The following is a 12800-nucleotide window of genomic DNA, read 5'->3' on the forward strand; positions in this document are numbered from 1 at the left end:
ACATACTTCAGTCACTGTGTTACCTGCCTCCTGTGAGCTTCCTTTCCCTCTCATTTCCACACATCCTTCACTCAGAGCACAGCAGACCCAAAGACAGCTACATTAACCACACCTTGACCAGACTTCTCCAAGCAAAAACAGCCTTCAGCGAACTCCTAACTGACTACTTTCATTCATAACCAAAGCAGAAGGTGAATCCCACACATCCATCTGGTAATGTTTGACTAAATAGCCTTGCTGGAGTCATGCCTTTGAGATTTTTCCTTTCCAGCTGAAAATGGCAAATTTTTGAGGAGTTAAGTTTCTTGGACAGAGTTGTACTGCCTTGAAGCTAAGTTTTCCTTCACCATGTGTGTAATTTTATTGTATTCATCACTGTAAATCTAATGAATTTGTCTCAGTAAAAATAAAACAAAATCCCTCTCATCAAGTAAATTACAGAGGAGTGTTAAGGTTAATGGCATAAGATCTTGGTTTCTGTAGTTCTTTTTCAAATACAGAGTCTAATTTTATGTCATAAGCAGTGATTGGATTGTTCATCAAACTAAATTGAGTCTTCTCTATCTTAGCACACACTTGCCCAATATGGAGGTCAAGCTTTTGCCTATTTTAGTTTGCTGATACAATTTCCTCTTTCTCAACCAGTTAATATCTTTTTTTTCCTTGTGCTTCTTTCAAAAAAAAATTTAATGTTTTGGTTCTCTTCAGGTAGCCAAATAATTTGTTCTGAGCAGATCAGTTACATATTCTCATATTGTTGGTTTTAATTACAGGTTGTCCTCGATTCCAAAACTAGCTTTTTTTTGGCCAAAGAGACCATCTTTTTGTACTGTGCAAACTTGTAGGGCTTTAACAATTCAAACAGTTGTGTTTTCAGGATTTCAGACAACTGGTAGTGTACCTGGAACTTGCCATCACCCATGGGCATGTTTGCATTTGTCATTTAAAACTGAAAAACTGCTGACTGTAGTGCTTCCTTGGTTACTTTCAGGGACAGATAACCCACAAACCATTCTTTGCAGATGTGGCAAATTCATTTTCAGTCATTTTAGGAAATCCCTTTTTTTTTTTCAGCCTGGGGAAAGAGTTTCCAAAGATGCCGTCAGCATCAGTTTCCAGCACCTCTTCTGAATGAGTTTCACACTCACAGCTTATGTACCCATCCTGTTTCCAGTRCTACTTTTGGTCAAGAGTAACAAAGCAAATGCTGGCAGTGGGCACTGGTGGCAGAGCTGCAAAACCTCCAGGAACACAGTGGGGTCCCAAAACTCGGTAAGATGGTGCTCCCATCCAGCTGGGGSCATTCCAATAACACTGGCATCATGGTGCTAAGGGAGAGGGAAGTCCTCTGGGCCTCGCCAGAAGATATTTCAGTGTATGTCAGGGATTTTTCCACTGCAAAATCTGGGAGTTTTCTGGTCTGGTTTGTTTCGGTTTTTTATAGGAAAAATTACATTTCCTCCAACATGAAATAATTTGCTCTGCTTAGTTTTTAGGGCCTTTTTTTTTCTTTCATTTTCTGCTTAGAAAATACAAACCACATACTATTTTGGATCAGGTTGATCCAGGCTGCACCTTCTCTCCCCSTCACTTCCCTCCAAATCTCTGGGATGGGCTGCTTTCCCAAACAGCTCCCCCTCCACTCAAGCAGAGCCACASAGGCGTCACACGTACACTGCCTCTGCCCAAGTCTCTTTGCAGGAAACTCCTCACGGATCTTTCCTGCTTCCCTGGACCCYTTCCAGGGCTCCTGCCTGGGGCAAACTGGTCCAGCTCTCATCCTCACGGCAATCTCTTTATTATTTTTTTTGTTTCACCGCAAGTTTCTTGTACACTTTATTTTACAAAACAAATCATCCCTAGTCAGATGACGACACTAAATTGAGCACACAGCTTTTGGTGCACACAATGAGTTACTCCTGTGCTTTTCCCCTTCCCTGTGCATGGAGAGCCGCTCCTCYGGTGCTGAGCCCCGTGTTCCCCGCCGGCACGCCGTGATGGCTCTGGCAGCGATTTCTTGGGAAGGCGGCCGGAGCCACAGCCTTTCCCAGCCAGCGSCGGCAGCCAGGCAGGGAGGGGAGACCCACCACAGCCCAGCCCATGGAGCCCTGGCTGCACTGCCCCACCGGGGCCGAGCGTGGGCTGGGAACAGCCACAGTTCGGCACACCTGTGGAAACAAACCCGGTGCCAGTGCGCCCCTGGGACGTGCCCCGGGGAGACCGTGCTGGGCAGAGCAATTAAAGTGAGTTTATGGTGGCTTCTCCRCCCAGTAGCGGTGTGGGGGGAAGATGGGAGAAGGGGCTCCAGGGCCAAAGCTGAGCAGCAGAGGCAACGCGTGGGAGGGAGAACAAACTCTGCCTGACTTGCAGGATGACTCTGCAGAGGTGGGTGTATGAAAACTCATCTATTTTCTTCAACTTTCCAATAGAGCATTGCGGTCTGGGCAGAGGAGGTGTTGAGAGGGGAACCCCAGCACTCTTTCCCTGTCCCTCCTTATCTTCAGGAGCAAAGTACGTTCATCAGGGAAGTGCCCCTGGGGGAAGGGGGCACTGGGTTTTTTTCAGGGGTGCTCTGGTGCAGCTCCCCACATGAACTGGTGACCCCAACCATGCAAATGACAACTTAACACACATGAACACTCAGAGCAGCATAGGAGTTTCTGGTTTGGTTCTCCTGGCAGTGCACATTTCTGCTGATACTTTAGAAAGCCACTCTCAAGAGTGGCAAATGAGATGAGAAAACTCTGGCTCACAAATTAGGAAGTCCATAGTTTGAGGGTTTAAGCTGTGTAATGCAAGGGGGTGTGCTTGAGAGATGAGGCAGCAGTCAGGGGCTTCTCCCCTCGAACACTACATGCCCGCTCAAGCACGAAGGTGAAATACCTGGTTCATCCCAGGGCCACCCCCAGTGCAGGTGATTGCTTGAACCTCCCTGGTATTAGGAGGAAATTCTTTGCTGTGTGGGTGATGAGGCACGGGCACAGGTTGCCCAGAGAAGTTGTGGATGCCCCATCCCTGGAAGTGTTGCAGACCAGGTGTCATGGTTTTACTTGGTCCAATTTTTTGGTGGTGGGGGGATGGGACCAAGAAACCACAAAGATGGCTGCTGTGAGGAAGTTCTAGAAATTTTCTCCTTCTTCCCCAGCAAAAGGAGCCCTACCCCCTGTGTTTTAGAGCCAATCCATTGTGGCTCTGAGGTTGATGGACAGGCTGCCCATCAGACCTGGGCCAATTGCACAGGTTGGTTACACCTCTGTGATGACGTATTATCTAGTACTTAAGAAGAATTCAAAACAAGATAGGGGCGGCCGCCATGTAGTGTAGGTTGTTAGTATGTAGTTTTAGTATCATGCACTGGGGAAAAACAGAGCAGGAGAGTGAATGATGTAAGAAAAAATGGAGACCGAAGATCACAGTAAGGAGAAGATTGGATGGTTGCTGTGCTGTGCTGTGGTTTTCGAACRTGGAGAAAATAAGTGTTCTTGAAAGGACTATTTCATCATTGAGAGACCTGAATAGAAAAAGGAGAGCGACCTTGCTCTGAGGGAAAAAAACCCTGGCCTTTGAGGACTGGACTAAACAGCTAAAAAGGGGGAAGAGGCTTGGCCCCCCACGACGTTTGAAACGAGTTGATGCAAATGAAGCTGTGTTCTGCCAGGAGATTTGTGATAGTGGTCTCACRCCGCYGAAACAATGCAGTTTGGCCTTGAAGGACATTCTTTCTTTTCTCCTACGAGGTAAAGAAAATATTCCCTCGCCACCAGCAGTTATACACTGACTGTTCTTGGGAAAAAAAGAAACTTCCACAGCTTGGAGCTGTAAGAACACTTCTCCTATGATGATGGACAACAACTGTAATAAGTGGTTTGATCTATGTTAGACTTTCATTCCTGTCCCCTGTGTGTGCGGGAAAACATGGGGATGGAGAGGGAGGACCTGGGAAAGGGACGGGTCCCGGAAAGGATAACAGGTGTCTTAAAATGTCCGTTTTTTATTTTTCTTCTCCTTGTAAACTTGTCCCTATATCTTTGTTCCCCTCCCCGGTGCGGTAATATTCTTAGTAGTTTGTAATAATAAATCTATTTTGCAACTTAAGTTATTCAGCCTGTCTGACCATTTCTCTGGAGCACATACGTATCTTTCTCTCAATTATGTTATGTTATCTGAAAGCCATAAATTTTCGTGTTTATTGGGCTTTTGCTCTCCCTTCTTCCTCTTCGGTGGGGGGAGGGGAGAGAATGTCGTGGGTGCAGTGCTTTTGGCTTTCAGCACAGTCTAAACCACCACACCAGGYTGGATGGGGCTCTGAACAACCTGGTCTAGTGAAAGGTGTCAGTGCCTACCCATGGCGGGGGAGTTGTGACTGGGTGAGCTTTAAAGTCCTTTCAAGCCCAAACCATTCTATGATTTTATAATTCAATAGCAACACTCCTCTTGCTTCAATGTAAGCTGGCAAGCACTGGAGACMTCTGGCAATGCTCACAGGTACAGGGTGCCAGCGCATCTCCAGCAGTKATGCCAGCTTTCAGGGAGGGATGCTGCCTTCGGCAGACCAGCCCCTTCCTATTGCTGCCAGCAACCAAGAGGGCCAGGACCAGTGCATGAGCAGAATGTGTCTGCGAAGAACATAAAGGCTTAGATCCAGCAAAAAATGCTTCATCTACTCCACCCTTTCTAAAATATTTGTTTGTACGAAACAGTTAAGTAAAGAAATAAAAYTTATTGCTAAAAATAATAATGGAAAATGATGGTTACATTTGTGGTTTCCATGCACATGATCTGTACAAGCTTTATAAGTCTAAGGAGTTACTTGATTGACTAATAATGTTAAATAACTTCTTATATAACATACTGTATCCTTAAAACATCTTTGTGGAGGAAGAATGTGCATTTCTGGTGACTCAAGTGCACAATCTGAGCTCTAAAGCAGTGGTCAAGCTCAGGAACAGCACATCACTCATCACGGCTACCTACTGGTCCAGWGGTTGACCCAAAACCCCCCATTTCCTTTCCTCAGAGAAGGCATTGAGAAGTGTGGGATAACAGGCACGGTGCACACGTCTACTAACGCATTTTGGTCCCCATGCAGATTACAGCACAGTTTTGCAGAGTATCACTCCTGCCAGCCGGCCGTGCTGGGTGATGGAAAAYACAGAAAGGCCTTTTCTTTAGAGGCAGATCTTTATCAGTTTAATGTGTCTGAACTTCTCAGCTTGAAAGGAAAGACACTGGGGCAGCCTGGCCCTGGGGTTTGTGGTTTGAGYGCTGGTGCTTTACCTGGACTCTTTGCAGCTGTCTCAGTCGGGCCTCCCCAGTTTGAGGGCAGTTTCCAGAAGAGCAAAGGGTGCCTGTTCTTGCCTCCCAGTGCCACAGAGCTCTCCTGCTACTGGCGCCCTGAAACACGTGCCTGAATACTGCTGAGCTCTTGCAGAACTGGCCTGGACCCAGCAGCTGTCATGGTACTTGGTCAAAACCCTTTGGGATCTTTTGATTCAAGAAATCAAGATTTTCGTCTCCCTGGGCCCTTTCTGTGCTTTAGAGGGCGGACTGCATGTAAAGCCTCTTATTTGCTAAACCATGTGAGTCACGCAACACAGCACTGGACTATGTGAAGGCTCTAAATATCTTTGTTTCTAGCATTTTTTGTGCTTTGCAGCCATGCTTCATAACCATGACGAGGAACRAGTTCAAGCCTCTGTGGTCACACATGTAGTTAATCTGGACTGATTCTCAGCTGGAAGATGAACCCAGTCAGTGCCTGGGGTTCCTCTCTCCTCCCTTCCTCCCCGGCGTGGCTGCCTGTAGCTTGGCAGGCAGACCCCATCTGGCAAGGCACCACATCCACAGCTTCCCCCGTTCACCGGCTGCGCTGTCAGCACGTCGAATGCTCTGTGTGCATCCAGAGAGCTCCCGAGGATCCAGCCATMCCTGGCAGCTGAGCAGAGCATGGGGGGTTCCAGTCCCAGGGGTCCCCAGGTGCTGGTGGCATTGAAACCAGGCCTGCAGGGGTGGCAGTCACAGTAGGATGCGGGCGGATCCTTGGAGGGCTTTCTGAGCTCCCGGCTGCGGTGTGGCTGATCCTGGCAACTCCAGAAGGCCCTGCTCACACAAAGCTTTGCCTGCTGGATGCTGTTCCTCTGCACTCACCTTGCACACTAGGATGGGAAAAGAGCAGCGTTGCTTCAGCTCTGTTTTCTGAATATCCACTTGACTTTGTTGGGTGAGTTCAGTCAGTGCTCTGTAATGAGTGAAACCACACATCAGAGCAGCGCCGTGTTCTGTCKTATAATACAAGTTGCCACTGGAGACAATATTAGAAGTAGTTTCAGCTGATGGGAATTTTCCAATTTTTGTTTTCTTCTATAAAATTTTGCATCATATAAAGATCTAGCCAAAAAAAAATATTGAACGCTGAAGAGGAAAAAACAGTCTCCTCCTTCAACTGGCTCTGGTGTTCACATCTTTGATTATTTGCTTCTTTCTAAAGACCAGTAATTTTGCCCAGTTAAAAGGAACTGGACTGATTCTGATCTTCTACAAGTATGACTGTAGTTATTCCTGAATTATGCCAGAATAAGTGAGATCAGAGTTGGGCTCAAAATTCCACTTCTCCAGAGCTTTATGATCAAAGTTGCATTGTGCAAGAAASAGAGAAAGGGTGAAGGGAATAGAAGACGATTAGCTTTATTGCAGTCCAAAGAAGGGTCAGTGCATTAGCTGTGGTACACACTTTGCCCTTTGGCTGCCTTGCAGAAGGGAAAGGCTCAAGCTTCTCAGCCCCATTCTGGCTCTTTGAAGGACACAAAGTTGCATCACTTTGATCCCAGCTGATTTCAGAGAAGGTGAAGTTGCATCATTTTCATCCCAACTGATTTCCAGGCTCCGTCTGGCCGCATTCTCGGGCCCAGAGATGCTGATTGTCAGCAATGCAAGCCCCATTAGCCACCAGTCCYGACATTTGGCTGAACTTGTGGGTCTGAGGTCATGCTGCTCCTGCCGGCCTCCAATCTGTTCCTCTTCCTTCAGCAGGTCAGTGCCTTGGCTGCGTGGCACAGGGAGCACAGCAGCGGCAATCCCATAATTTCCTGTGTTCTGGCTTCTGCTGTTGGAATCCTAGAGAGGCAGGTCTGGAGGGAGGAACAGGCTGTCTGTGCACCAGGTCTTGGAGGGGGTCTCATTTTGGATGGTGCAAAGCTCTGAGGGATCTGTGCGATTGGGGAAGCCAGGAGTGCCTGGCGAAAAGCTTCAGCTCAGGCTGCCAGAGAGGCAGTGAGTGACCACTGAGTCACTGAGCAGGCACTGAGTCAGGGACACCTCACTGGACAGGCTCTTACTCAGCTGAAGAAGGCTCTCTGCTGCCCACATGCACCAAACTGCTGAGGCCAAATCCTTTCCTTCTGTCATTGCAGTGTCTCAGGCTGCAGCCTGGAGGGGACTATACAGGGTGAAGAGAAAATCTCAATGTGGGATCAATGATCATGTTTGGAAAAATCTGAGCAATAGTGTTAGTGTAAATGCTGCTGTCTCTAGTCTTACAGTATTTCAGGTTCCTAGACCAGTACTGCAGTTCTACACCAGATATTTCCCAAAGCAGGTCTCGCTGCCAGCGGTGGATGCTCTTGGGGGGGTGTATCTCCTTGGGGGTGTATCTCCTACCAGAAGGAATCAGGCCATTTSCTGCTGCTGTTGTCTCCAGCCATCCAGGCTGTTGTGACAGAAACTCAGCCTCTGGTCAGTTTGATCCTGTGGCCTTTGATTATTCTTGTTCTGCTAATRCGGGCAGCTTGTGTCTCATGAAGCTGGGATGCTTCACAACCTAGCAACGATATATATTTACACAGCCTCAAAGATTCCCAAAGAAACCCTTGTTGGGGCTTTACTCACTGATAATAAAATAATTTAAAAAATAGAAGGGAACGTGCCCCAAAATAACTTGTTTTGTTTTGCTCCTTATTTTAGGAAGACATTTTTTGTTGAGTTTCATATGCATAACTTTTCAGTTACGCTGTGTAAAAATAGAAGTCAGTGCTGACTATCAATATTTATGCATTAAGCCATTATTTTAGAAGGCCTGTAACTACAACAAAACCTTTCTTCTGTACAGTTTCCATCATGATTTCAGATTGCAAAAGCGAAGCTTCAGAAGGAGTGTCCTGTACAGAGTTTCGGATCGATAATGCACCCTGGTTCCCAGATTTAAAAGCAAAGGTTGACAATGTGTCAGTGTGGTGAGAACAATGGGAAAAATAGTATTTTAGCCTTGGTTGTGTACAATGTTTAGGCCAGGTTGGATGGGGCTTTGAGTAACCTGATCCAGTGGAAAGTGTCCCTGCCCACAGCAGAGGGGTTGGAACAAGATGATCTGTAAGGCCCCTTCCAGCCCAAACCAGTCTATGTTCTGTGAATGTTTACTGACCAATTGCTGAAGGTGAGGTTTTGGTTTACCTTCCTTTGTTATCATGTGGCTCCCAGACATTACTGAAGCTCGGAGCAGTGCCTCRTTCCCAGTGGTCTCAGGTCCTCCTTGCTCTGCCGATGCATTAAGGGATTGAAGCCTGTCCTGATGGAAATCCCTGCGGTTGTGGGGCCATAACCCAAGCCAGGGCTTGCCCATCTCAGTTTATGCTGCACAAGACATTAACAGAGGCCTTGCTGGCTGAGCTTGTGCAGAGTGGCAGCCTCCAGCAAATATAAAGATGCAACGCCACCAACAACAGGAAGAGATTATACTCACACCAGGAGTTTTGCTTCACTTTTAACCACCACTAGTTCTTTTTTGGCAAAATTTTCAGTGTTCTGTTTTTGAACTTGGGTACCTACAGTGTCTGTCTGGTCCTGCAGTTTATGGGCTCTRTAATAATGCGCACTCACACTTCACCATTCACTTCAAGCCCCAAACAGAAGACCTGAATATTCTGTTTGCAAATTTGGCTCTCTGAGAACAGGTTTAATAACTCAAAAAAAAAAAAAATTACAAAAAAGGAGAAAGAAGCGAGGGAGATTTTTGGAAGGGCTGTGTTACACTAACAGCTATAAAGCAGCCTCTGAAAGCAAGGCAGTGTCTGCCACTGCCAAACAACCGCGTTTCATTACTTTGGAACCATGTTTTAGGGCTCAGACAGCTTGTTTAAATACATTTTTAGAGCCCCACCGCCACGGGCAGACCTGCTGCAGCCTCACCTTGGGTGTCTGTCATTTCTGTCTCACTCTGCAGGGAAGCTCCTTTCTAGCCCYGGGCACAGGGCTGCTGCTTATCCCAAAGGATATCAGAGATATCCGGATGTGGGCTTCAGCATCCCCTGGAGCAGCAGCGTAGGGATGCAGCAGTGCCAGCCATTAATGCACAAATCTGCTGCTAAGGAAGGTGAGTGAGAAACAATTCCTGAAATTAGGAGCACAGAGGTTATTTTACACAGGTAAACTGCCAGAGCTGCTGAAGTGCCAGAACGGGATTTGGCCAGGACACCACAGCTAACACCTGCATGTTTACAAGGAATGACACAGGATCACTGCTTCCCACCTCCTGTGCCACCTCTCCCCTCCAGCAGCACGGCACCGAAGGGCAACATCTGGTCTGCAGTTTACATCAGAAACATCATTATTATGAACCAGTCCGGCAAAGACTCAGCATGAAAACTGCAACCTAATGAACCTCCAGCCCCACACTGTGCTAAGGCTCCCATCCCAGCACTGGCTGGTCTGGGTATAGTGGGGACTACTGGAAARCCTCCCCTGCAGGCTGCCAGGCAGCTATCAGGCCAGATTGGTTCCTGTAACTTGTGAGCTCCAACGAGAATGCAGCGAAAAATGAGAGAGCTGACCACAGGCAGATTTCTTCCTAACTGTGTCACCAGTGAATGCCGTAATTCCAAGCCGGAGGTGGGAGAATGGGTTTGTTTTTACAAGAAACCTGTCAACKGAGAAAAGAAAAATTTGAGGAGAATTTAGCAACTGGCTGAATTTGGCAAATAATTTCAGCTGGAGAAAATAGCTAAAATAATTCAAACTTGGAGCGGGGAGTGGGAGATGAGAAATTTTGAAAATCCATTATTTGCACAGCTCTCCTCCAAAGAGCTTATATTATACTGCCTGCTACCAGCTGGCCCGAGATTTAGGTTGCCTAATATTTTCCTTTATAAAAGATCCTTTCAACATTTTTATTTTTTTAGAAGCTCTAACACCTCCATTTCTTGCAGTAGGCCCTTATAATTTGGCAGGGACAAAGCCCCTGGGCTAGAGAAGTGCCTTTTCTTTCATCCATGAAATTCCAGTCAGGTTTGRCTGGATAAAAACCCCAAAAACACACACATGCACAAAAAACCTGTTAAAGATCACCATTTCCCTTCTCTCTCTTATGTGCCTCAAGAAAATATGCTGGCGGACAGCCAGCATAGCAAGTGAACGTGAACGTTCTCATTAAATTGAGCCCAGGTTGTCACCAAAGCAGTCGTCCAGACTCTGCTGGGAATGTCTGGGGCCTTCCAGGGCAGCTGCAGCAGCAGCAGAAGAGTTRCAGGAGACCAAGCACCACCCCAAGGAGTTTTCCCGACAGGCGAAGGAGGCAGAGAGGGGAAGGAGCTCCTCCTGTCACTGATTTAAAAGACCTGGCAAGCCAGTCTCTGTGCCTTGGGGCTCCCRTCCCTGCTTTTGAGGCTGGGAAGAGTAGAGCCAATTTCTCGCTCAGCCAGCTGTGAAACAGCAACACTAAGCTACGTTCCTCTTTCTCCAGGACTTTTCTCTTCTCCCTGGGAACAGCAGCAATCCTGCCCTCCTCTAAAATAGTTAACCTTGYGGTCTTAATTGTATCAGTCTATTCTCTGATGCTGGACAGGCAGTGGATTTGGTGGTTGTTGGGCAGGGGTTTTATAAGCACTGAAGAGAGGATAGTTGTCTTGGAAAAGCTTCTGGTCCACAKATTGGAATGGGGCCAGCCCAGAACACTACACAGGAAGAGATGACAGTCAAGGAGCCAGACTTACTAGGGAGGCAGCTTGSGAAAAGTGATCATGAAACAGAAATGGGACCATGTGCATAGAAATGAATTAGAGAGCTAATGGGAGTAGAACAGGAAATGGGAAAATTTGGACATCATTTTGTGARAGACCTGATGAAAGCCTGGAAGATCTTCAGTAGCGAATGCATCCACTCCTGACAGAGGAGACTGTGTTGTGAAAGTCAATATTTAGTCCACTACAGTGAGATGAGCACTAAAGGAGAAAGGAACATAGAAATATATCATTTAGTGGTCCATCAGCCTACTTTTTGGCCTCCACAAGTGGAGGATGGCACAAGTTGGAAAGGATGGCATACAGAAGCTCTGCAGCCAGCAAATTCTTGCCAGTTGTGAAAAACCTAGTGCAATCCCAAACAGCAAGAAAGTGGCTTATRTCACAGAGTATCAAGTTTTATGAGTATTCCCAAATTTGTTAGTGTTATCCAAAAACTGGATTGGAAGTAAAGTATCAGAGTACACCCCACAGAAGTTTGACTTCCCTGTGCAGATCTCTTTGTTTCCCATGGAAGTGTAGSAGTCAAAATAATCTAGCTGAYTTCACAAGGGAGGTGCTTATCCATRGAAAAACCGTTAGTGCCTGTTTAAGAAGTTTGGTGGTCACCTGTGGACAAAAGAGACAGAAAAGCATTAAAAACTCATCATTAAAAATTGCCTTTGTTCTGTCATCCTGCCCCTGCCCTTTTGGCCACATGAGCAAGATTCAGGYACGATCTTTGCTCCACCCAGAGATGGGCAAACAGGAAAGCTGCTAGCCAGGCACATCCCAAAGCTTGAGCTTTGACAGRAGATGTAACTTCCAGTGGGCAGAGTGGACAAGGGCTGCACTGCTTTTGGAACCTGTGCTGCTCTGTGTGTAGAGCATGGATGCAGAAGCTAGTGGCTGTCTCCACCTTACAGCTCTTTGCACAGTACTCCATTGTGCCGAGCAGGTGCAGTGTAAATATGTTGGTAAAAAGTGAAAGAAAGAGTGGCAGCAGTGAGAAGAAAAAAGCTGGGGAGCTTTGTTTTACCTTGAGCATTTGCTTTACCTTGTGGATGGGTTTCTAAWTTAAATGAGAGGTGGATGGCCAAAACTATGTCAAAACTTGGCTTTGCTTTGGTGCCAGTTTAGAAATAAAACTTCTTTCTCACATTTGAATTCAGAGTCTAATCTGTGCCCCTGAAGGGGAAGTGGCAGTTCAAAGATGTGTCTTGGTACTGATTCCAATTTAAATAGAAAGTGTAATTTTCCCTTCAGCTGGATAGTGTATTAAGTAGCGCAGTAATTTCTGGAGTGCTACTAATAAACTGTATTTTTTACAACTTTGGTAGTAAAAGCCATCACAGTAAGCATCAGCMATTCTTGAAGACAGAATATGACTGTGAGTACATGAAGGCTCTTTCTTTGGATTGCAGGAGTGGGATAACTTGTCAGGAATGAGTAAATTGCAATCAAATATGCCTAGAATTCAGACTGGCTAAAGATGGAATAATCAAAACCATCAAAGCTTGGTGCATAATGGGTTGAGACAAGTAGTCCGGCAAATACTGTTCTAATATCATCTTAACCACAAGGGTTGCTCAGATGTGTTTCTGAAGATGTTTAAGTTAGCAAATAATACTCATCATTAATCTTTTATAATGGCTTTTGGGAGCCATGGTTCATTTAAACATTTTACATTTTTATTACTTATGTATGCAGGGCAGCAATTAAAGCTGTCGTAGTCATATAATGAAGACTAATGAAAGCGAGATCAAGGCAGGTTTTCATTTTCTGTCGACCTGAATATCCATCTGCTTCTGCCAT

The sequence above is a fragment of the Malurus melanocephalus genome, unplaced genomic scaffold, assembly GCF_030028575.1.
Source record: "Malurus melanocephalus ecotype Western Australia unplaced genomic scaffold, MMel_1.1 scaffold_329, whole genome shotgun sequence".
Classification (NCBI taxonomy): Eukaryota; Metazoa; Chordata; class Aves; order Passeriformes; family Maluridae; genus Malurus; species Malurus melanocephalus.